The 23735-nt window shown below is 46.3% G+C and overlaps 1 long non-coding RNA gene across 1 annotated transcript in view; it reads right to left on the reverse strand.

Moving 5' to 3' along the window:
• Nucleotides 1-8034: 8034 nt before the first annotated feature.
• Nucleotides 8035-23735, reverse strand: part of LOC139045897 (uncharacterized) — a 121124-nt gene continuing 105423 nt past the window's right edge. Inside the window, exons 3-4 of the long non-coding RNA XR_011505260.1 lie at nucleotides 19978-21784; nucleotides 8035-14151 (exon numbers count right to left, since the gene is read on the reverse strand). This is a non-coding gene — a long non-coding RNA (uncharacterized lncRNA). The remainder of the gene's footprint in view (nucleotides 14152-19977; nucleotides 21785-23735) is intronic.

The raw sequence follows: 23735 nt of genomic DNA on the forward strand, positions 1-23735 counted from the left end.
CTCTTAGATCCTTTCTTGTTCTCTGTTTATGACTCCATTCCGTGGGGCGGGTCCCAGACCTTCAGACTCATCTCTAGGAAAACAAGCCCCCGGTGGATATCGCTTCCTTCCCTTTCCTTGTCGGTGGTTCTGACTCTCTCCTTGACGTCTGCTAAATTTCAACAGCATGTGACTGAAACCTCTCTGTGTGTAAACCCTACAGGTTTCCACCGAGGGGCTGTGCGTGCATGTGGGGGGGGGCAGGCGTAGGCACTGAGTGCTGGCCTCCCTCGGGCCGTGCCTGAGCATGCGCCCCCACACATGCACCTGCTACAGCCTGTGGTCGTGCTTTGCCCCGAGCATGCTCCAGCCAGAAGGTGGGCCAGGGAGAGCGGACCCACACGCACTGTGGCTTCCCCGTTGCCCCATCCACTGTCTTGGTTTGGGAATAATATCTTCTGTTCCTCCTTGGACTTTGGGGCCTGACTGGAAATGCCGTCAGTTGGGGGATTCAGCAGACAGAAGCCCTGGAGTTCTAGTGCTGTACTTGGGCATGAGACCAAAACCAAGGAAGACATTTTTATCAGGTACCTACTATGTGTCCAGTGCCACGGGGTGGTCTCCCAAAGTGCATTCTGCAGAACACTAGTTTTGGGGGGTATTCAGTGACGTTATTTGGGGAAAAGGTTCCAGGGTCTAACAGGTTTGGGAAACAATGGATTAAATAAAATTAAATGTGTTTCCTTGAGGCAGTGCTTCTCAGAGTCTTATGCAAATACGCCTGGGAATTTCCAAAAGGGAGGACCTAATGTGAGGCATCTCCCGCAGTTATTCGGCATGCACCCCGTTGTTGTAAAGGATCATTGTTTGGAAAGCACCAAGGAGGTACAGGTCACAGATCTCTGTCCCCTTGGTCCAGCCCATGATTTCCCAGACGTGGACCCGGGACCTGATAGACAGGAGCTGGCGCAGCCGGCCCCAGGGTCCCGCAGCTGAAACTGAGACCCAGGCTCTCGTCTCAGCTGAGGGAAAAGGCAAACAATATTTGCATGTGTTCAGGTGACCATTAATTCACCTTAAGCCAGTGATTTTCATAGAGGCACAGACTTTAGAGGGAAAAAAGAATTAATAATGTAAGAAAAGGGGCTCTCAGATAACTGAAGCTTTTTAAGGGCCAAATATGGGTTTTCTACTATTCCACATCTCAGTGAATAACTGAATTAGAGAAAAAAATCTCATATTTATTGCCATATCAAGTTTGAGGGTTACACTTTTTATTAATAGAAACAAAACTAAGGAAACAAAATAATAAACACATTCATAAATTGAAAATTTTCTCTAAGAGGTATGATTTAGTCTAAAGCATAATTATAATCTTTACCAACCTAAGTGTTGATAAAAATTTAAAGTAAATTACACAATAACTTTGCTTATTATCCTGGTTATATTTTTGAAAGCAAGATATAATATTTTGACCATAATACATGTGCTGACACATATGTATTTTTTACATATATGTAAAAAATCTTCAATCCTCTAACCTAAGTGAAAACAATACATAATCTTTCTAGAATCCCAGTTATCCTCATTTGGTAGAGGAGAAAGTCCTCTGATATCAGAGAAAAACCAAAGTTCAGAACCACGATAAGTTGACTGGTTTTTCTGGAATTTCAAACTTATGCATAGTCCTTCCAGGCTAGAGGGAGATTCCCAAAATTTTTCAAGGGTTGTTTCTAGGTGGTCATTCAAATTAGAGCCCGTGTTTCTGAAAAGTTGTTAAGTACAATAATTGGCATTTGGTGTAAGTAATGACAAGCTGGTCCCCTGAATTTTCCCCTCGTTTGGTCACGCCATCCTACTATACAAACATAATCAAAACGGATTACAGTAGTCATCATCAGTCTTGTGTTTCATTAATAGGAATGCAAAAATGACTACGTAATGCAGCAAAACAAGTTAGTGCAAATATATTTACATACACAAGGCTGTATAACATCTAAGTGCCTGGAATGTGATTTTCAATAAAGTCAAGAACATTTCTTCTTTATTTCATCGTCTGTTCATTAGCATGGAAAACCTTTTAGTAGCAAGAGCTCATTTTCTTTTATGGACCTATCTGTGCTCTCCCACTGAACAAACACAGTAACTTAATTTCAACACATGGGTAGAGAAAGTATGACTCTATATTCTCTTTTTATTCTGGGAGACAAATAGAACAGGGACTTCTAAAACTGAGGATTGGAGACATTTCTGTAGAGACGGAATCAAGGCTGCCTGTAATATCTGTGAAAGATTTTAAAAGACAATGCTGCTCCAGACCATCAGAGTTGTCACTGATTTGCTTGTTTTGTTTTGGCAAACAAGCCCCCACGAGATTCAGCACACAACCACGTAACTGAGGCTGGCTTCTTTGCCTTGACTTGGCTGATGATTAATAGTTTGAAAACGATACATTTAAAAATAATTTTTTAAAGTATATATATTTTCTAGTTCTGTGCCCTGAAATGTCCTGGAGACAATGCCCAACCCAGTGGCAGTGAGTACCTCTTGGCTCCCAGATTATGGTCTTGAAGTGCTGTTCTCCGCAAAGCAAAAGACCAAACATCCACAGGGCTCCTTGGAGAAATGGATAACTCTAGGTCTGAGTGGAGAAGGTAGAAGATGTGTCCGGACTGCCTTGTCTCCTCAGACAGCTAGGACACAGTCAAAGACTACTAGAACTCACGGACCAGCCCGAAGAGGCTCCCACTGGCCGGAGAAGATGGAAGAGTTTGAGCGTCAGCACACACAATAGCTTGGATTCATCAACACGCACACAGTCTCATTCCATCCAGGAGTTTGTAATCGTTAAAAACAAACAAACAAAAACTAACTGGCACCATTGGCGGATGCTGGTGAACCAGCTTGTTTTCCTGAAAATGGATAAATAAGGAAAAGAAGGAAACACTTACCCACCTTTCCTATACGAACCGTACTCTTGGTAAACAGATAGGTGAGGGGGAGTTTTTGTTTACAGAAGTATGCCAGCTAACACAGGAAGAAGGTATGCTAGAGAAGCACCATTTTGCAACTTCCGACCAACTAATGGCTATGTGCCTTGAGCTTCAACAACTGCCGCCATGAGAGAGAGAAGGAGAGAGAGAGAGAGGGAGAGATACTACTTTTTTTTTTTGAGGAAGATTAGCCCTGAGCTAACATCTGCTGCCAATCCCCCTCTTTTCGCTGAGGAAGACTGGCCCTGAGCTCACATCCGTGCCCATCTCCCTCTACTTTATATGTGGGACGCCTACCACAGCATGGCTTGCCAAGCAGTGTCATGTCCGCACCAGGGATCCGAACTGGCGAACCCGGGCCGCCGAAGTGGAACATGCGCACTTAACCGCTGCACCACTGGGCCGGCCCCAGAAATACTATGCACTTTAAGGTAGAAGATTTCATCACCATTTATGAAGTATTGCTCTCCCCCCACTTTCTGCTAAAAAAGGAAGGCGAATCTGATCAGCCTCTAGATACCACTAGCAAAGGAGAGGAAATACAGAGGACCGAGGAACAGGTTTAAACGACACATCAAGGTAAAAGCAGATTTCGTTGTCTTATGAAATCAAGAAATAAGATTAATATGATATAAATATTTAAATTCAAGAGCTAAATTAGATCACATTTAATTTTTTTGAAAAAACGTAATGCATAGTTTTCCCATAAATTTTAAATGCCTTCAAGGTTTTCAAGACAAAAAATAGACTCTCTGAGAAAAGAGAGACAAACTTCCCTTGACAAACCGTATGATAATTTGCTGATATATATTACTGAGGGGAAAAAAACGTATTTAGTCCAATTATAAGCCCCAATTACATTTGGCTTTGTTATTTCCTTATCTCTCCCTGACTCTACATATATCATCCCTAATAAATTTCATCTTGGTGAGATCCTGCAACCTTAAAGGAGAGGCCAACTACCAATGCGATGATGAAGCAGCCTCCTGGATGTCCCAGCCAATACGTGCAGCTAAGAAAAGCAAATGAGGAGGTCGTAGGGAAAGAGGAAAGTCAACGCATCGTTATTTCCAGAAACATGATTATCTCCTGGATAACCTAAGGGCATTAATTTCAAAGGTATTTGAACCTATAAATGACTTCAATACTTTTCCTATAGACCTGCAATGGCCAGTTATAAATAAAATAGATGGGGAAAGTGCATTCAAAATATTAAGCAAAATATAAAATGAGAGCAAATTTAATCAGAAAAATAAGGATCTTTGTGACAAAAACTGCAGGACTTAGAGATTAAAAAAAAAAGGCTTGAATAAATAGAGGGATAAAATAGTCCTAGAAACAATGACTGCAAATATATCAATTCTTCCCAGTTAATCTATAAATTTAATATAATTCCAGTTAAAATCTCAGTGTTTTGGAAGTGTTTTTTGTTTTTGGTTTTGGTGATGGGAAGAAGAGGGAGCTGGAGAAACTCAATTAAAATAAATTCTGAAGTTTATCTTGAAAATTAAATGCACACAAACGGCTTAGTGGTTGCTTTTTGAAAGGCAGTGAGAGGGGGGGCCTTGCATTATGAAGCCACAGTCATGAAAATAGCGTGGTCTTGAAAGGGAGTGGTGTCCAGCGTCAGACCTAAGTGTAGATTAATTTGGGATATGGAAATAATAACATCTCAATAGAGTGGAAGCAACTAGTTAACCCACTGTGAAAAAACAAAGTTCGTTTCTTTCCTCAAACATCAAATCAAATCCCAGATGGATTAATAAATTACATGGGAAATTATAATAAAAAGTCTAAGGCTCTTAAAAGGCAATTTATTGGGGGAGGAAACAAACAGCCATTAAACAGATGAGAAAATAATGTACCTTGCAGTAATCTAAGAACGATCAGCTTGGAAACTACCCGCCAGGATGCCAATGTGCCATCCTGCCTGTTCATGGGTCAACTCCACCTCGGCCGCCCGCCTGCTGCCTTCCAACCAGCCTTCTCCCGACAGGCGACGCAGCGCTGATTTCTAGCATATATTATTTTTGCAATTTAAAAACCTCTTAGGACTTAAATATAAGAAAATCCTCACAGGAGAACTCAGCAACCAATACAAGAAAATTACAACAAACTTAAGCTTGAGCAAATTTGGCATAAAAAATACTGCTATTGTGGAAAGGGAGACTTTTTTGAAAAATGAGAAATTTATTATAGTTTAAAAAAGATTTGCAAACTCTCATTATTCTGCATCAAATCCTTCCAATTTCTTTTTGTGCTCTCATGATTAAGTATGTTTTGCACACAATATTAAATATGAATATACCATTTAGAAATAGAATTCTAGGAAGGAGAAGATTTAGAGCCAGCCGCTCATCTAGAAAAGTTAATTTCCTTCTCCTCATTAGACTGACTCTTTTTGGGGGGCTAGTAGGGAGAATCATTAATGCTTTAGGATTCATAATGAATGTAATTAACAAGAATCTGCAAGTTTTCTGCCCCAGGGATCTTACAGTCCAGTTGAGAAGACAAAACCTAAAAGAAAGCAGTCCATAGCACAAGAAGGCACATTTATTGAAGGCCAAGTTGTGAGGGCCCATGGGGAAGGAGGTCAGTGGTCGCTGCCTCGGCTGTAGGTTATGACCATCACAGGAGCACACGGCTGTGAAACCACTTTGGAAGGTACCTGCTGCTGCCTAGACCGCTAACTGTGGCTCTCGTGAGGAGGTGGGAGAAGTTAAGGAGTCCAGTTCATCAAACTGCGTCTGCTGCGTCTTGAACCCACAACCCGTCTGTGATGACCTGGGTGCAAGATGCACCATTTTGTGTGGGGAGCAGGGGGACGAGACAAGGAACATGAGGCCGACTGTGATAACGCCCTCTCACAAAGACCAAAAGGTTCCGAGGGAGGGAAAAGGGCAGGCAAGGAGGGAGCAGCTGGGCAAAGGCCCTGTGCCAGTGGGCTCGGGCTGCCATAGGAAAGACCTCAGCCTGGGGGCTCAAACACAGAGACTCATGGCCCCATGGTTCTGGAGGCTGGACGTCCAAGGCCAAGATGTCGGCAGGGTTGGTTTCTCCTGAGGCCTCTCTCCTCGGCTGGCAGGTGGCTGTCTTCCCCTGTGTCCTCACGTGGTCTTCCCTCTGTTCAAGCAGGCAGAGAGCCATCTCGTATCTCTTCCTCTTCTTAAGAGGACATCAGTTTTATAGGATTAGGGCCCCACCCTAACAGCCCCGTCTAACCCTAATGACCTCCTTGAAGGCCCTGTTCCCAAATACTGCCACATTGGAGGTTAGAGCTTCAACACATGAGTTTGGGGGATACAATTCAGTCCCTAACAGGTCCCAGGTGAGAATCCACATCCTACAGCAAAGGGGAACGAGCAGGCTGTTCGGAGGGGGCTGGGGACATATAGCCCAGCCTTGTGAGCAGTAAGGACGGACAGGCCTGAAGCTCGAACAAATCAAGGTTTACCTCCACCAGCTGCCATGAGATCACCACACTCTAAATGCCTCAGCCCCGGAGGTGGGGAGCAGGCGGGGTCTCTGCTCACTCTCAGGAAGGCAGGCATGCAGCCATCCCCACCCCGTGACGCACACGCTGGCCACGGGTTCCTGCCACTGAGGGGCCTGGGAAAACTGGGGCCATGTCCAGCCTGCAGAAAACATCAGCTCTGCGTGGTTTTTACTTCTTTGGAGCATCTTACCCGGATGCTTCCTGCTTGTCTAAACTTGGAAGGCCTGGCACACCGCAATCGCAATTTCTCCCAGTGAGGAAAATGCCCCTCTGTTTTCACGTGTCTGCTATTACACCTGTGCCTCAAATCGCTTTCCCCCGAACCTCATGTTACAGTTTGTTTACATCTGGTGGCAGAAGATCTTTCTATTTTCTCTCTGGATTCTTCCAAGAAAGTGACCTCCAGTGGGCCCCATCCAATTCTCAATACCCAGGCACATATTTAGGATCTCTAAGAGCCTCCCCAATCTTTGAATTTTGACTCTGTAAAAATCCATGGGAAAACAAAGTTTCTGCCCTGAAGACCCCGTGAGCTGCTGAAGATGCAGTTTTGCAACATGGGTCCCTTTAAAACAAGCCTGGAGGAGCCAAGCTGGGCAGCTGGTTGCCTCCCCATCAGCTCAGATGCCCACTCTCTTGGGACTCCTGGTCAACCACTCAGAAGGCCCCACGTTCCTCAGGTGTCCTGCCTCGGGACAGGGGAAACACCAGTAACCCTGCTCCCAGGGTGCTGGTGTGCTGCAGAGAGGAGCTCTCACGGCCATAGCCCTGACATCTCAGCTGAGAAACCTCCTGTCAGCCAGCAACTCAGCCCCAAAAGCTCGCCTGTCCTGGTGGTTTGGTCCACTGTGTGCTGAGGTCTGAATGACCTCTGAAGTGAAGTCTGGAGAGTCCTAAGTCTGGTGGAGCCATAGGTTGATCATCACATTTGCCTATTGCCAAGTTGAGATGAATGGGGACCAAGAAGAGGATGGAGCTTGGAGCCGTGAGTGACCTGTGAGGGTGGAAGGTACGTGGCCACTTCTTTCTCTAGTCTAATAATGTGGGTTACTTCTAATGAAATAAAAACATGTATATAGACATCCAACTGTGCACCAAGCACATTTCTGGGCCTATTTCCATTCTTGTAGTATAAAAATAATAATACATACTTTGAAAGGTTGTTGTGAAATTATGTGTATATATATCTCTCTCTATATCTCAAGAGCCGAATTTCTTTTTATCGCCCACTTTACATCTCTTTTTCCTGCATTGTACCATAGTCTTTAATACAAAGAGCCCTTGAGTCCCCTCCCCGACCTCAGGCCATCATTTATATACAACCAGTTCTGGTACCACTTCCAGCTCATCCTTATCTCCAAGGCCAAACAAGAGAGAAATCTACCAAGAGGCTTCTGTGCACTTCTCAGATCTGCACCTATTCACTGCTTCTGCTGATGCCTCTGGTTTCCCCACCCTCAGGAGCAGTTTAAATCCATCTGAGACCCTCCCCAACCTGATCCTTTTAGAGCAAATAGGACAAGATGGCTCTTCCTTGCTCCATCCCCACCAAGCCCCTGGCCTTTGCAGGAGAAGGTGCTGGCTTTGGGGTCCTGCCCATCAGCCTCTGAACTCCCAGAGTGCTCGCTCTGGGGCTGGATTTGGGGATTTTCATTATGCCAATTTCTTCCAATGAGGCTGACCATTTCATTACAAGCATTAAGAGTCATTTTATTCACTGTAAACATGATTTATTTATGATTGCAGACCAAGATGTTATAATAAACATTACATAAGTGTGCTTTATTTTAAGGAAACTCAAAATATAAAAAGCTGAATTTATAATAATGTCCTATGAAGCAATTTCTTGTATCACCAAGGATTTTTCACCATCGAATTCCCTCCTTCAGTGGCTTTAAGTCCATCAGAAGGATTAAGGCAATCTACAGATTCAACGCAATCCTTACTGAAGTTTCAACAACATTTTTCACAGAAATAGAACAAAGAATCCTAAAATTTATGTGGAACAACAAAAGACCCTAAATAGCCAAAGGAACCCTGAGAAAAAAGAACCAAGCTGGAGGTATCACACTCCCTGATTTCAAAATGTACTACAAAGCCATAGTAACCAAAACAGCATGGCACTGGCACAAAAACAGACACACAGATCAATGGAACAGAATCGAGAGCCCCACAGTAAACCCACACATCTATGGACAGCTAATTTTTGATAAGGGAGCCAAGAGCATACAATGGAGAAAGGAACATCTCTTCAATAAATGGTGTTGGGAAAACTTGACAGCCACATTCAAAAGAATGAAAGTAGACCGTTATCTTACACCGTACACAAAAATTAACAAAAAATGGATTAAAGACTTGAATGTAAGACTGAAACCTTGAAATTTCTAGAAGAAAACATAGGCAGTATGCTCTTCAACATTGGTCTGAGCAGCATATTTTCAAGTACCATGTCTGCCCAGGCAAGGGAAACAACAAAAAATAAACAAATGGGACTACGTCAAACTAAAAAGCTTCTGCACAGCAAAGGGAACCATCAACAAAATGAAAAGACAACTAACAATTGGCAGAAGATATTTGCAAACCATATATCTGATAAGGGGTTAATATCCAAAATATATAAAGAACTCATACCTCTCAACAACAAAAAAACTAAACAACCCAATTTAAAAATGGGCAAAAGATCTGAACAGACATTTCTCCAAAGAAGATATACAGATGGCCAACAGACACACAAAAGGATGTTCAACATCACTAATTATCAGGGAAATGCAAATCAAAACTACAATCAGAATGGCTATAACTAACAAGACAGGAAACAAGTGTTGGAGAGGATGTGGAGAGAAGGAAACCCTCATACGCTGCTGGTGGGAGTGCAAACTGGTGCAGCCACTATGGAAAACAGTATGGAGATTCCTCAAAAATTTAAGAATAGAACTACCATCCGATCCAGCTATTCTACTACTGGGTATTTATCCAAAGACCATGATGACATGAAAATGTGTAAAGATACATGCACCCCTATGTTCATTGCAGCGTTATTCACAACAGCCAAGATTGGAAGCAACCTAGGTGCCCATCAAGGGACAAACAGATAAAGAAGATGTGGTACATATACACAATGGAATACTACTCAGCCATAAAAAAACGATGAAATCCAGCCATTTGTGACAACATGGATGGACCTTGAGGGTATTATGCTAAGCGTAATAGGTCAGAGGGAGAAAGTCAAAGACCATATGATCTCACTCAGAAACAGGAGATAAAAACAACAAATGAGAGGCCGGCCCCGTGGCGCAGCGGTTAAGTTTGGACGTTCTGCTTCGGCGGCCCAGGGTTTGCTGGTTCAGATCCTGGGTGGGGACATGGCACCACTTGGCACGCCATGCTGTGGTAGGCGTCCCACATATAAAGTAGAGGGAGATGGGCACAGATGTGAACTCAGGGCCAGTCTTCCTCAGCAAAAAGAGGGGGATTGGCAGCGGATGTTAGCTCAGGGCTAATCTTCCTCAAAAAAAATAAAAAATTTTTAAAAAACCAGCAAACAAACTCATGGAGACAGAGATTGGATAGGTGGTTACCAGAGGGGATGGAGGAGGGCAAAAGGGGTGATTAGGCACACTTGTGTGGCGATGGATTGTAATTAGTCCCTGGGTGGTGAACATGATGTAATCTACACAGAATTCAAAATACAATGATGTAAACCTCAAATTTATGTAATGGTATAAACCAATGTTACCGCAATAAAAATAATAAATAAAAGAAGGATTAAGAGAGAAGGACCTTATTTAGTCTAGTGGTTTTTAAACTGGGTTCCATGGAGCCATGGGGGTTCTCTGTGCAGCTGCTCCGGGGGCCACCGTATTGAATCCCCAACCCCTATTTCAAAAACAGCAGCTTAAAACAAAACACAGCAGTGTCCCTCTGTCAGTTTTCTGTACTGGGCTTCCACATGTGAGATTTGGTTTGTAGAAAACATTCTATAATTAAAATCTTTCAAAAGCCATAGACCAAGTCTAACATCATTTATTACACAGATGAGGACCCCACAAAACAGAGAAATAGAGCGACTTGTTCAGGAGTGAGAAGGTGAATTTACATAGGCTAACCCCAGCCCGGGGTTGACTGGTATTCCCTGCTGCTTTTCCGTGAAGGCAGGGAGAGCGGGAAGGAAAGGAAATGAACCAAGTGTGTGATTTGTAAAACATCAGTAACTATCTCAAGATCCATCACAACTGAAGAGAAAGGATCACTAAAATTACAACACAATCCCCCTAACACATCAGTTTGGGGATGGCAATGCAAAGATCTGAAAAGTCCAGCAGGAATGTTTTAGAGACGCATTTAATACTTGTGAGTATATACAATTAAGTACAGAGGTCCTTACGACACACGTTTTAATTAACTGATGAGAACACTTTAAAATCCAGATCAATCATTTGTAAACAGGAATTTCAAAGATGCTCCAAGTAATTTTTTTCTCTTAAGTACTTCCACCATTTTCCCCTACCATTGTGTTTCTATACCCAGTTTGCTTAACAAGCCACTTTTACATTTTATGGTAAAAAGTTGTGTCAAATCATCTCCTGGCCAAATTATAAGAAATTCAGAATTAGTGGAAATGTTACTCTGTGCACAGCTACTGTGGGAAGGGGATCAACACTTGTTTTTGTGGGGCCCCAATCTATATAAACGATCTGAGTCGCTCAATCTCAGCCCATCAGCATCGTTTGGCTGCCCAGTTTCATGTGATCCCATGAAAGAAGTTTGATACCAGCCAGTGAGAGTGAGCTACTTGCCCAGCAGCCTTCCAGGATGGCCCTACTGTGCAAGGCCCAGAGCGCAGGGCCATCTGGTCAACGCCACGCAGAGGATGGAGGGTAGTGGGTTGGAGCCTGTCCCAAAAGGGAGAAATGAGGAGTGGGACCCACATGGTCTCAGACCAGGCTCAGGGTGCCAGCCAAACAACACTGCGGTTCCCAGCCACCACGGGCAGGATCCAGCTTGCCTGGATGAAAGGGTGCTACTGACTTTGTAAGTCAAGACAGTAAAAGAAATGCATGTATAAAAATTCTATATACTCACAACTTTTCAGGAATATCTCTCTGGGCAGTAATTAAACTTGGAATTGAAAATCAAAAGAGAAAGGACTTCCATTACGGTCAAACCTGCATTTTGAATGTCTTTGATGTGAACAACCCGCATTTCCCGTTTCATGCATCACTGTGATGTTTCCAGAGAACTCCCCATGCAATTCAGCTGAAGATGATTATTCTCAGGGAATGGAAGGCACCAACTGGCTTTTTTCAGTCACTGCAGGAATTTTTTAAAGCATGTCTTTCAAGTTAGGCTCAGCAGGGAGCCAGGCTACGAGGATCCGTTTTTCCACCTGTGGTGACATTCAAGTCCGTGGTAATTGGAACTTGACAGAACAGCTCCTGGTTTCCATGGCCAGAGGGCAGGCACAGACCTTGGCAACACGGAGTATCAAGTTACCCTTCTTCGTGTCAACCACGCTGGAGTCTGTGGGCGCCGCAGAGAGTTGTGAATAATGCAAGGCGTGGAATGGGCTGTGCTCTCCAGCCAGACAGCAAAGAGGGCTCAAGATAAAACCTAAATTTCCACACTCTGGGCAGGACACCCATGTCCCCACAGTGCTGCCAGGAGCTGCTCTTCCCAGGGCTGGTTTCCCCTGGGTAGAGCATGGCCTCGTGGCTAGGCTGCCCAGCAGAAGGCAGGGCCTGGGCGTCTGTGTGTATTTCAGCATCAAAAACACAAAGTGATTCCTCCTGCAAAACAGTAACACTGGCAGTTGTGCCTTCCCTCTTCACAACAGGATAAGATCACAGGAAGCCCAGCCTCTGCTGAATCTAAGGTTCCAAATGAGCGGGTGGGGGAGGGCCGCCTTCCATCAGGCACTGGGGTGTTGTTCATAGTCCTTTCACATAGCTCCCTCTCCATATCCATCTCCTGCCCAGTACATCCACAGGGGCAGCTCTGCTGGCTGCCCTCAGTCCTTGTCCCTGGCCCTGCTGCCTACAGGGAGGTGTTGGGACATCTGCTCTGGCAGTAAACCCACCCTCCAGCCAGAGTAAAGCAAACCCAGAAGCAGCCTTCCCCGCACCCCGCTCTGCCCTCTGGGAGACCAGTGTCATCCAAAGTCACCTGAGACAGCACGTACAAGTCCGTCCCTGGGGAGAGCGCAGGCCGCCTCTAAAAGGACGTGTTTCTCAATCCCACTCAATATGAGCAGCTGATGTGTTTAAGTAAAGCCTACCAAGAAAGAAGGAGAACCTCTAGATGTTTCCACGAGCAAGAAGCCTCATTCCAACACTGCTTCTAGAGTTATTCCTTGTGAGTCAGAACCAGAAAACCCTGGAGAGAAAATCCTTTCCTTCCTCATTTCAGGCTCCCCACTCACCGTGTCACTTCCTTCAAGTCCGAGCCCAGATGTCTCCTCCTGGTGGGGCCCGTCTGGGCACCCTGTTTAGCAGTGTGCCCTCCACACATGCTCTCAACACCGCCTTCTTGGCCCCCTTCCCGGCTCCACTTCTTCCTTTTTCTTTAGCATTTGTCACCTTAAAAATGTACTTATCTGTGAAGTCCATTGTCCATCACTGTCTCGCTACTGCCAAGATGAGGCAGGTGAGAGGCTGTGTTTGTTCCCTCATGGATCCCAGGGACCCACCACTGTTCCTGCCACAGAGAAGACGCTCAACGAATGTTTGTGCAATGAATTTCAGACAGAGAAAAGAATGCAAGTAGATTGTGATGGAGTTTTTAATTAGTTAAAACATTCTACTACGAGATTTTTAAAAATAAAGTACCCAAACATTTGCACAGGATCATACTTCAATTATCTTATTTTAATGAGTAATTTATTTATTCAGAAACCATATCATGCCGACTCTATTTTGGTTGCAAGGAAAGAGAGGAAATGACGTGTGTGTGTGTGTGTGTGTGTGTGTGTGTGTGTGTGTGTAGGGAGGTGGTGATTCAGCTAGAGGAGAAACCAAAAACGCAGATCCCTTCGTATTAGCTGAGAGCCTAAGTCTGCTCTGTCGGGGCCAATTCTAATTTTTCAGAGCCTAGATGTCTTCCTGAGCTCCTGATGACTTGAAAATCCTCCATCAGCCTCTCGAATTCCCCCAGAGCTGGAGTTGCCACGTATCATACATTATGTGGTCTATAAAAATGAACTCTCCAGGGGCAGGGCATTTCACAAAACTTTTGAGATCCAGATTTATTGAAGGTGACAGCTGCCTGGTTGGTCACACTTCCTCAGAGGGGGCATGACCACTGAAGTGATGGTGACGTGCTGCCAAGCCTGTCATCAAAGGGCTTCTCCTGGTCTTCCTTGATGAAGAGAGGCTGGCCCCTCAGCAGCAGCAGCTTCAGCTTCTTTAAAACAACAACAAAACCAAAAAGGTATTTAGGGCTCAAATGCCTGCACACTCTTCTCCTGGTGTAACTGCTCCACGTAAAGAGAGAGGAGGAAGCTACGATGCAGTGTGACAGTCCAGTCTTCAGAAGCTGAGGCTTGTCCTAGCTATAGCACTAAACCAGCTGTGTGTCCTTGAGCAAGTTACCTCTCTGGTTTCCTCATCTCTAAAATGGGGTTGCTTGAAGCTAGTCCAAGAACTCGGCCTCTCCCCACAGCAAGTTCCTTAACCTCAGTCTCCTCACCTGTAAAATGGAAACAGTGGCCCCTTCAGATAACACAATGTTAGCACATAGTAGGCTCACAGTTGGCTGTGGTTCCCTTTCTCCCACTTCCTTTCCCTGCTTTTCCCAGCACGATGAGGGTGTTACTGTCATTTGGTTTCTGTTTCTCCCCAGTGCCTGTGGGGCCTCTCCCAGTGGAAACTCTGTCGGAGGTGGAAAAATAACGAGGAAAACCACACTTGCAAGGCCTCCGCCAGGACCCCCCACCCTTCCCACTTATTACCAGAGGGTGACATGTGAGAGAAATGTCCCAAAGGATCTTCTTTTGAGTGTCCTGAGGCCAATTCTAATGTGCGGGGAGAGGGGGTCCCCACACTTACAACCGAGCAATTCTCAGACACCAGCAGAGTGTCAGGGAATTCAACTCAATTCTGATACTACGTACCCGGAGATAGAATCGGATCCCACAGGTTGAGGGCTGAGTGCCACAAGACCGCCCCCCTCACTTCAGACCCGTGCTTCTGACCCACTGACTATAAACCAGAGGTTCCCGTGACCCCCTCCTTGGGTTTGGTTCATTTGCTAGAGCAGCTCACAGAACTCAGAGGGACGATTTGCTTACTAGATTACTGGTTCATTACACAGTTGACGACTAGGAAGAGCCAGATGGAAGAGATGCACAGGGCAAGACATGGGAAAAGGGCTCAGAGCTTCCATGCCCTCTCTGGCACGTCACTCTCCCCAGATCTCCACGTCCTCACCAACCCGGGAGCTCTCTGAACCCTGGCCTTTTGGGTTTTTATGGAGGCTTCATTACACAGGCTTGATTGATGGATCATTGATCACTGGTGGTTGATTCAGCCTCAAGCTCTCTCCCCTCCCAGGATCTCAGAGGGTGGGAGGGAAAGTTCCAACCCTCTTATCACAGAGATGGCTCCACTGGCAAACAGTCCCCCATCCTTAGGTTACCTAAGGGCTTTCTAAAAGTCATCTTATTAACATAACAAAAGATACCTTTATTGCCTCTATCACAGAAAATTCCAAGGGTTTTAGGAGCAGTGAGTCAGGAACCCTGGACAAAGACCAAATATAAATGTGACATATATTTTTGGTCATCTGAGTGACCAGATATCTATTTCTCACAAATCATAATACCGCAGAGCGATTCACAAAGCGGCTGTCCTTTCATGAACCCCTGTTCCGCCCCAGGCTGTGCGAGGAGGAGCTGGACGTGACTCATGAAGGCCCACAACAACCCATGAGCTAGCCGCCTCTGTCCTCTTCTGTGGGTCCAGATAGGCTACAGAGGCCTTAAGTTACAGAGGCAGGATTCTGACCGAGCATGTTTGACTCCAAAGTACACGTTCTTTCCACGGCCTTCCAGCCCCACAGTACAGGCGGCTCTGCCTCCAGGTGAGAGAGCCCCCTCCCCTGAGAGGCTGCACCCTCCACCACAGAGCTGGGCTTCTGCTGCCTACTCAGAGATGGTCTGTGGCCCACACTGTGTCTGTGTGCTGGGTGGCCAGCTCCAGCTGTAGGTCACAGATGGTTCAGGCAGCCTTTTCCCCTCCGGTGACCAGTTGGCAGCTTCTCTCTCCACCACTGGGAAGCTGGTTAGAAAAGCAAATTCTTGGCCCCATCCCAGACCTACTGAATGGAAACTCTGGGGTGGGGCCCAGCAATCTGTCTTCACCACCCTCCAGGGGATTCTGCGGTGGACTCAGGTTTGAGAACAGAGGATGCATAATACCATGCCCTGGGTAACCTGATGTGCTAGGCTGTTAGAACAAGGAGAACTGAGCTCAGAAGTATCCGTACATTCTAAAACATTGTTGACTCTCCCTTTGGCGGAGAGCACTGACCAGTTGGCCCACAATGCGTGTGTGTGGCAAGGGGTGAAGGGTTAAGAGGAGAAAGTTCTATTCCCGGCAAGAACAAGATGTTTCCTCTACCAGAATTGGCGGGAGACAGCCAGCGCCCAGCCAGAGGGACCAGTCAAGGTAAGCCAAAGTCCCCAGGGGAGGTTCAAACACAGGGAGCTCGTGGACAAACACCAAACGCAGAAGAGCAGAGACAGGTCAAGGTGAGCACCGTGGGCCAAGACAGCAAAGAGCGTGACATCTAGAGGAGTCACGAGCATGGCTGCAGACAGATCTGGGCCATCTGCTGCTCAGGAGGCGGACACAGGGTACACGTTGTTTCCAGTGCCACGGTGGGCCCCAGCCGGGGCCGGTAGGACACCCACCAAGCTGTCTCAAGGCAGAAGTGTGTCGCCACATCTCTCCTTGATTTCTTGCCTGTTGCAGGAAGAATCCAGCCCCTCCCTGCACCAGGGTCGGTATACAGGCGGGATTCGAAGTTTGCGTAGTGCTGGCGGAGGTGAGGAAGGCTTTGCAAAACCGTTCCAGAGCCCTGTGGTCAGCACACCTCACACCGGGATGATAATCAGAAATGTCACTTTTAGTAGACTTGGTTGCTAGGATAATGAAACCCATAATATTTGCTAAGAATCAAATGTTTGATGTTCAGATCAAATAATAAAACACACCTACAAGCATTTTTATTTCTTAACATAAAGCAATAAAAGAAACTGTATTTTCAGCAGATGCTTATCATAAGCCAGAGGACAACCCCCTTCTACGTTCATCTGGAATCACGGAGGTCAGCTGCCTCATACCTCAGGCCAAGAGAGGGAGTGGTGACACTGTGGCACTGAGGAGAGAATGAGGACTGACTCTGAAGGGCTGGCTAATCCCTCCTGGGAGCAGGGAATGAGGACAGTGCTGAAAGCAATTTTGAATGCTTTTGTTTGTGACCACCAATTCTTTGTCATTTTCCCCCTACAAAGTATGTTGCAATGTAACGTGTAAGATGACTACAGTGAAATTACAGGTTACAGCGAAAATATGGTCAGGGCAAGGAGCTTCCCAGTGGGAATACTTTCTTTCTCATTTTATAAAAAAATAAAAGCTTTGTACTAAGAAATTGAACTATTTTTATGTTTTGTACCTCATTGGTATATTAAATACCATTTATTAAGATGCTTTTAATTCAGGAAATGTTGAAGTGAAACATTGGCCCCCTAGCAAATCGAATTTCGATGATTAATTCTGACGTAGTGGCGAGGAATCACGGGAAGACACATGCTGTGACTCAGATTACAAGAAGAGCAGCAGCCACCGGTAGCGGCAGGGAGGCTGAGAGGAGAAGGACGTCAGCGGAGGAGGGAACGGGCAGATGCGGCCATAGAAACAGCCGCAGGGGGAGACAGAGAAAGGGAGGGGAGCCCGTGGGAACTAAGGGGAACAGGCATGTGACTGAGCCCCTTTGAGCATTCCTTGTAACCCCAAAGATAAGTACCGACGCCCAGGAGTTTTTCTCTAGGCAAGAAGGTGCGGAGGACAAAGGTTTCGATGAGCAGAGAACGGAAGACCTGAGCTGCTCTCCTAACTTCTATGGTGACGCCCCCAAACCGTTGCCCACACTTCAGCCAGAGCGACACCATGAACCCAAATGGTCTCCCCACATCCCTCCTCCATCCTACTCTTAAAACACTTCAAGAGTAAAATCCTCAACAAGGCCTAAGGGTCCTGTCTGATCCAGTCCAGGCCTCTCTCTCCAGCCTCCTCTCCAGCTGCCTCCCTCTCTGAGCTACAGCCTCCTGGCCTGCGGTCAGGGCCGCAGACACTCCGCAGGCCCCCTGCCCCCGGAGCTCCTGGCCCCGAAGCCTCTCTTCTTTCTGGGGTCCTCTGCCTCCCCTGTACTCCTCCTCCTTAAGCTTTCAGCTCAAAAGCCACTGCTCAAGAAAGAAGCTCCTTGACTAGGGCAGATCCCGTACTGGCCGAGCCCCCTGCCCTTCCACCTCACTCAGCGTGTGGATCTATGGGCTTACAAATGTGTGTGATCACGATCTGTCCCTGTTGACCAACTGTGCACTCCCTGAGGGCAGGAATGTGTCTGTATTGCCCGTCATTACTCCCCAGTGTCCAGCACAGTACCAGGTAGCAGGTGCTTAATACATGTGGAATGAATAAGCGAATGAACACAGGAGGGAAGGAACAAATGAGGTCCCGTGGGTGCATCGGCAAGTTCTCCATCCGTCCTCGCACACCTCTTCCTGCTGCCACCCTGCAGCGTCGGGGGCAGGGGGTTGCCTCCATTACCAACTTTGCTCTGGAGTCAGACAGCCTAGATTCACATCTCTCCTGGTCCACCTGCCACCACGTGACCTTGGCTAGTAACTGAATTCCTTCCAAGTTCAGTTTGTCATCTGTAAAACAGACTCATAACAACACCTCACACCCGGCGGTGGGGTTGAGTGAAATGCACTCTGCCATGCGGAGAAAGAACACTAACATTTATCGGGCACCTGCTATTTGCCAGGAACTGCCCCAAGTTTTCTAAATGTAACAACTCGTTTAATTCTTGCAACAACCTAATGAGGCAGGTCGCCTTTTTTTCCCACTTTACAGATGAAGAAACTGAGGCACAGAGTCATAGCAGCATGAGTGGGCACAACAACTAAGTAAGTGGTGGCTCTGGTTGGCGGCTGCCTGAGCCACAGGCTCCCTCGCTGCCCTGCTGCCTCTCACAGTGAGTGCTCGCTCCAAGGAAGCTGCTGCTGAGTCCAGAGTGTCAGGGGACTTAGAATAGCCACAAGAGAGCGAGCAGCAGTTATACCCAGAGTCTCACCTCTCGCTTCTCACCTCAGGGAGCCAGCCGCCAGGAATCAGAATGACCTGGAAACGGCTTCAGGCGGTTCCAAGAGCTGTTCTGCCACGGCAGAGGTGAGCTCCGGGAGGCAGCCAGGCCTCGCTGGCGGCTATGGCCTCTTGCTTCTCACATCCCGGCCTGGCCAGGAGACAGCAAGGACTTCTCTGGGTTCTCGTCAGCCTCGGGGAATTGGTCCACTCCTCAGGAGAGACCACAGAAGGAAAGGCCGGTCAAGCAGGAATGCAGTGCAGGGAAGCATTTTCTAGATAGGGCCACTGGTTCCTGAAGCTTAGAGGCCGGAACTGCCATTTCCCAGCAAGAGCACCATTTCCCAGACCTCGACCCCCACCACACACAGACTGTCTGCTGAGCGTGGCTGTGGGCGCCGGGGGAGAGGCTCTGCGGGGACAAAGGAACCTGAGCACAGCACGGCCAATAAATACTTCTTGAAGAACGAAAGAACAAATAGTCACTGGGTCAAGAGTTGAGGAGGAGCCGTTTTTAACGTGGTGGAAATGATGAGGTCAGACGCTGCCCCGCTGCCTGGCTGCGCTTAGACAGGCCGGTGAGGACGTGGATCTTTTCATTGTTCGTGTTTCTTCACAAAGTTTACTTTCAACACATCTAAATTGACCGCAAATCTCACCTGTAAGCCAAATTCTGGTGACAATTGGTCTTATTGGCTTCATAGTTTCATTATACTATTTCAACCCAACATCAAGCTCATCGAAAGGAGAGCAGGCTCTTACTATTGTACTGTCTCTGTTTTATAGTTCTACTCCCAGCCACTTCTCATGTAAAGCTTCATTAAACTCTGGAATTCAGCGCCATTTGCTCTTGAAGGAAGATTGATATTTTCGTAGACTGTGATGGATAAGGCGGCAGTTATGAGACCTGAGACCTGAGACCACGCTACATTTAGGGCCTCTGGCAAATTACTTGACCTCCCTGAGTGTGGGGTCCCCTTCACCATGAAATATAGAAGAAAAAAGAAGGAAGAATGCACCTCCTAGCACGGGCAGGACATATTATAAGCACACAATAAATGGTAGCTGTCTTTATTTCTACTCCAGCTTTATTTTTCTGTAAATTGGAAAACAGTAGAAAAAATGGTGGGGAAGTTTTTATACCGACCTTACTCTAAAAGTCCTTTGTTTTCATCTGGTCTTGGAGATTAAGAACTCATGGAGAACAAAGAAGTTAGGAGAGGAGATGAGGTCTTCCTTCAAGTCTGTATAATAAACCAATCCTTATTTAATGGCTGGTGAGTTTAGATTAATCATTCTTCTCAAGGAGTCCAACTTCAGTTTCTGAGAATAAAAAAAGGCAAGGGCTTCTATAAACCCATTTAGAATAATGTGGGATGTAAAAATTTTCTTTAAAAACCAATTGTGTGAGGTTTATCTTTCTCTGATGATGCCTTATCCTTCTTGTGGTTTTGAATAGAATTAGTGCCCACCATAATAGTTAGAGAGGAAATAGTCAGTTAGGGCCCATTTCAAGCCATCCCCTGGACATTTAATTTTATCCTACTTAGGCCCAAGCCTTAGATTATTAATATAAATGAAAACAATTGAAAATCAGAAAAATATTCTGCAGTATTAATTATGTCTATTAAGAAATATTTCTGATTATGCCTCATCCTCAGGAGGACTTTTCATTTAATTCCAGCTTATGGTGAGTCCCCAACATCTCTTCATCATCAACAAACCTCACTGGGCACCTCCTACCTGACCAGACCTGTGTCAAATATTGGCCGTGAAAAGATGTGTCCGAAGCAGCCGTCCCTCAGAGGAGGCTCATAGTAGCCAGGCAGCCTTTGAGATGGCCCTCAGTAATGCTGTCTCCTGGTGCCTGCTTCCTTGTGTGGATCCCTCCCACATTGTATCAGGGTCAGTCTGTGTGGCCAACAGTATAGGACCAAAGCGATGGTGTGCCACTCAGAATCTAGGTTATTAAAGACGTTGGCTTCTGTCTTGCTGTCTCTTGGATTGCTCACTCATGGAAGCCTGCTGCCATGCTGCCCTGTGGAGAGTCCCACATGGTGAGGCACAGAGAGGAACTTAGGAAGTAAAGGTTCCTGCCGCAGCCAGGGGAGTGAGCATGGAAGCTGATTCTCCAGCCCCAGTCCAGCCTTCAGATGACTGCAGTCAGTCTTGGCTGACAGCTTGACTGCGACCTCGGGAGAGGCCTGGGCCAGACCCCTGCGTTAAGCTGCTCGCAGATTTCTGACCCTCAGTGACCAAGCGAGATAACAAATACTTATTATTTTAAGTTGCTACATTTTGGAGTCGTTTGGCAGCAACGGAACTAACACAAAGGTCCAACCTAGTTGAGAAGGCTATCCACATACTTAGAGAAAAAAACACATGTAACACAAGATAAGAGTCAAAGAAGCAGCAGAAACCAGAGGGGAATTCATGTTCAGGAAAGAGAGAGAGAAACAGAGAGAGAGAGAGAGAGAGAGAGAAATCCACCTGTGGGATGGGCGTTCCACTTGATGCTCCATCTAGGAGCTTGCTTCTCAGACCATCTATTCAAACGAACGCTCTTGCTCTTCCTAAAACCTGGAAGTCATTCTGGTTAGGGGCTTGCCAACAGGGCCAGTGTTTGCCTGATATCCTCTGGTGTGGCCGTGCAGGTTATAAAAGGTTGAGTTAGTAAACAGCTGGCGTCCCAAGGCTCTCAATTGATTCCCAGCTAGACCCACCCCCAATGCAACTAACGGGCTAAGGAGTGGCCCCTCAGGCTGTTCAGGACCCTGACCCCGCTCCCGCCCCCAAGACCAACATCAGTCTCACTGGTCAGTGCCCATGCCTCATTGCCTGCCAGGTGGGTGCCAGCTGACCCAGCACAAAGCCCGTGGTGATTCTGGAGCTTTGTGCCACCTCTGAAAGCAGGGACTCGTTTCTGTTCCGCTGACGTTCTTTCTGTTCTGCTGCTGTAAGAAATGAAAAAGGGGATCTCATTACAAGTGCCCATCTCTTCCAAAGCTTTGTGGTCCTCCATGCCACCCCAAAGAGACAGATGTTAAGTTTAGCTGTATAAAGGGGAGCATTAGGGTCTTGTGGAGGCCAACCATATATATATATATTTAGCTATGTATATATTTGACTATATGTATATTTTATTTTATATATTTATATATACACACACATACGTTTACATATAAAGATCTATGGAACGAAAGTGTGATTTGATTTGAATGACTGGGAAAAGTTGCTGGGTTTCTACTCCTTACCTCTCCTTTTAAAGAATGAAGCCTTAAAAAAAAAAGCCTTTCTAATGGTTCATGATGTCCTCTGTGATGTTTATAATAATCTCCCATGAGTTACGCACAGGTCTCAGATGACGCTCCCCTCCCCGTGGTCGAGGTAACGCATTTTAAAGTGCTATGCACAGCGTCTGGCACCTAGTGGGCCCTTCATAAATGTCAGCTTCTTTTCCCTTATTTTCTCCCCAAAAAATACTATGACTTTGTTTTATCAAAAGTAGAGGCCTCAGAATGCAAAAATATCATCAATTTTCAGAAATGGAACAGAGATTCATCTGAAGTGGGCCATATTGTGAGTGTAATGAACAGTGTCTCAGGTTGTCAACAAGGGGGTCCTGGGGTCCAGCGGCCTGGGCCTCTCTCGGCCCCGCCCCTCTGAAAGCTTCACAGTTGTTTGCCTCCGTGACTTCAATAGGGAGCCAAGAGCAGTTTCTGAGCAACAAAGAGCTGCTGTCAAAGGCTTATCACTTTCTCACTGCCTCCTAATACAATCTCCCGGGGAGGCTGGGATGCCGGAGGCTCAGAGGAGGATTGCCCCTTCCAGGGAAGAGCTGCCAAGGAACACAGTGGGTGCAGAGGCGCCAGGGCGTTGGGGCGGCGGCACCGCGTTCTCTCTACCTGCTTCTTGCTAAGGACGTGTACCAGCTGCACCTGCTGCTATGAGTTTGGATCACATATGGCATCACTGTGTCCCGGAGTCCTTGCCCAAGGTGGCAGCCCAGCCTCTTTAATTCAGCAAGACGAGACTGCTGATTACCGGGTTGGGATGCTGGCCCACCTAGCAGTTCTAACCCCAGGTAGGCTCGCTGCCCTGCCCCTGGGGTCACCATGGTCATGCAGCTGGCAACCCCAAGGGCAGCCCTGGCAGCCACCTGGCAGTTCCCTCCGACACGTCACCTGGGCCTGTTTGTGTTTGGTCTGAATGTGACGGGACAACGTGTTAATAAGGCCTCAGCCTTTGTTATGACTTAAGCCAAAACTAAGGACAATCCAAAAACTGGGAAAAATACTTATAATATATGTGAGAGAAAAGACAAACAACCCCCCCCCCAAAAAAAGTACAATGGACACAAATAAGCAATTTATAAAAGAAGAAATACAAATAGCCAATAACATATTTTAAAAATAGTCAACCTCACTGATAATCAAAAAAATTCAAATCGGAATGGAATCCTTGGAGGCGGTGGGGGTGGGGGAAGTATTGGCAGGAGATTGACAGATAATAGGAACTAGAGAGGACCTGGGTGTGGCACCACGCTCAGCCACTGCTGGAGAGGCTGGACAGGCGCAACTTCCCCAGAAGGAAACTGGCAGCACGTCGGTAAAATGTGGAAATACAGCGGCCCATAAATTACACCTCAAGGAATTTATCTTGGAGAAACACCTAGACCACATATATCTCAGCCTTTGTTATAACAGTGGAAACAAAAAGAGCACAAATGTCCAAAAGTAGGGGATTGGTTAAATAAATCGTTGTATAGCGATGCAATGAAAACTGTATATCATGACGAATGTGAAGTATTTTGATGTGGAAAGATGCTCACGATACACTAGGAGAAAAAATCAGTTATGAAATTCTGTGTTCATTGAATATATCATAGCTTCGATTACAAGATGC

This window comes from Equus asinus, chromosome 8, assembly GCF_041296235.1.
Source record: "Equus asinus isolate D_3611 breed Donkey chromosome 8, EquAss-T2T_v2, whole genome shotgun sequence".
NCBI lineage: Eukaryota > Metazoa > Chordata > Mammalia > Perissodactyla > Equidae > Equus > Equus asinus.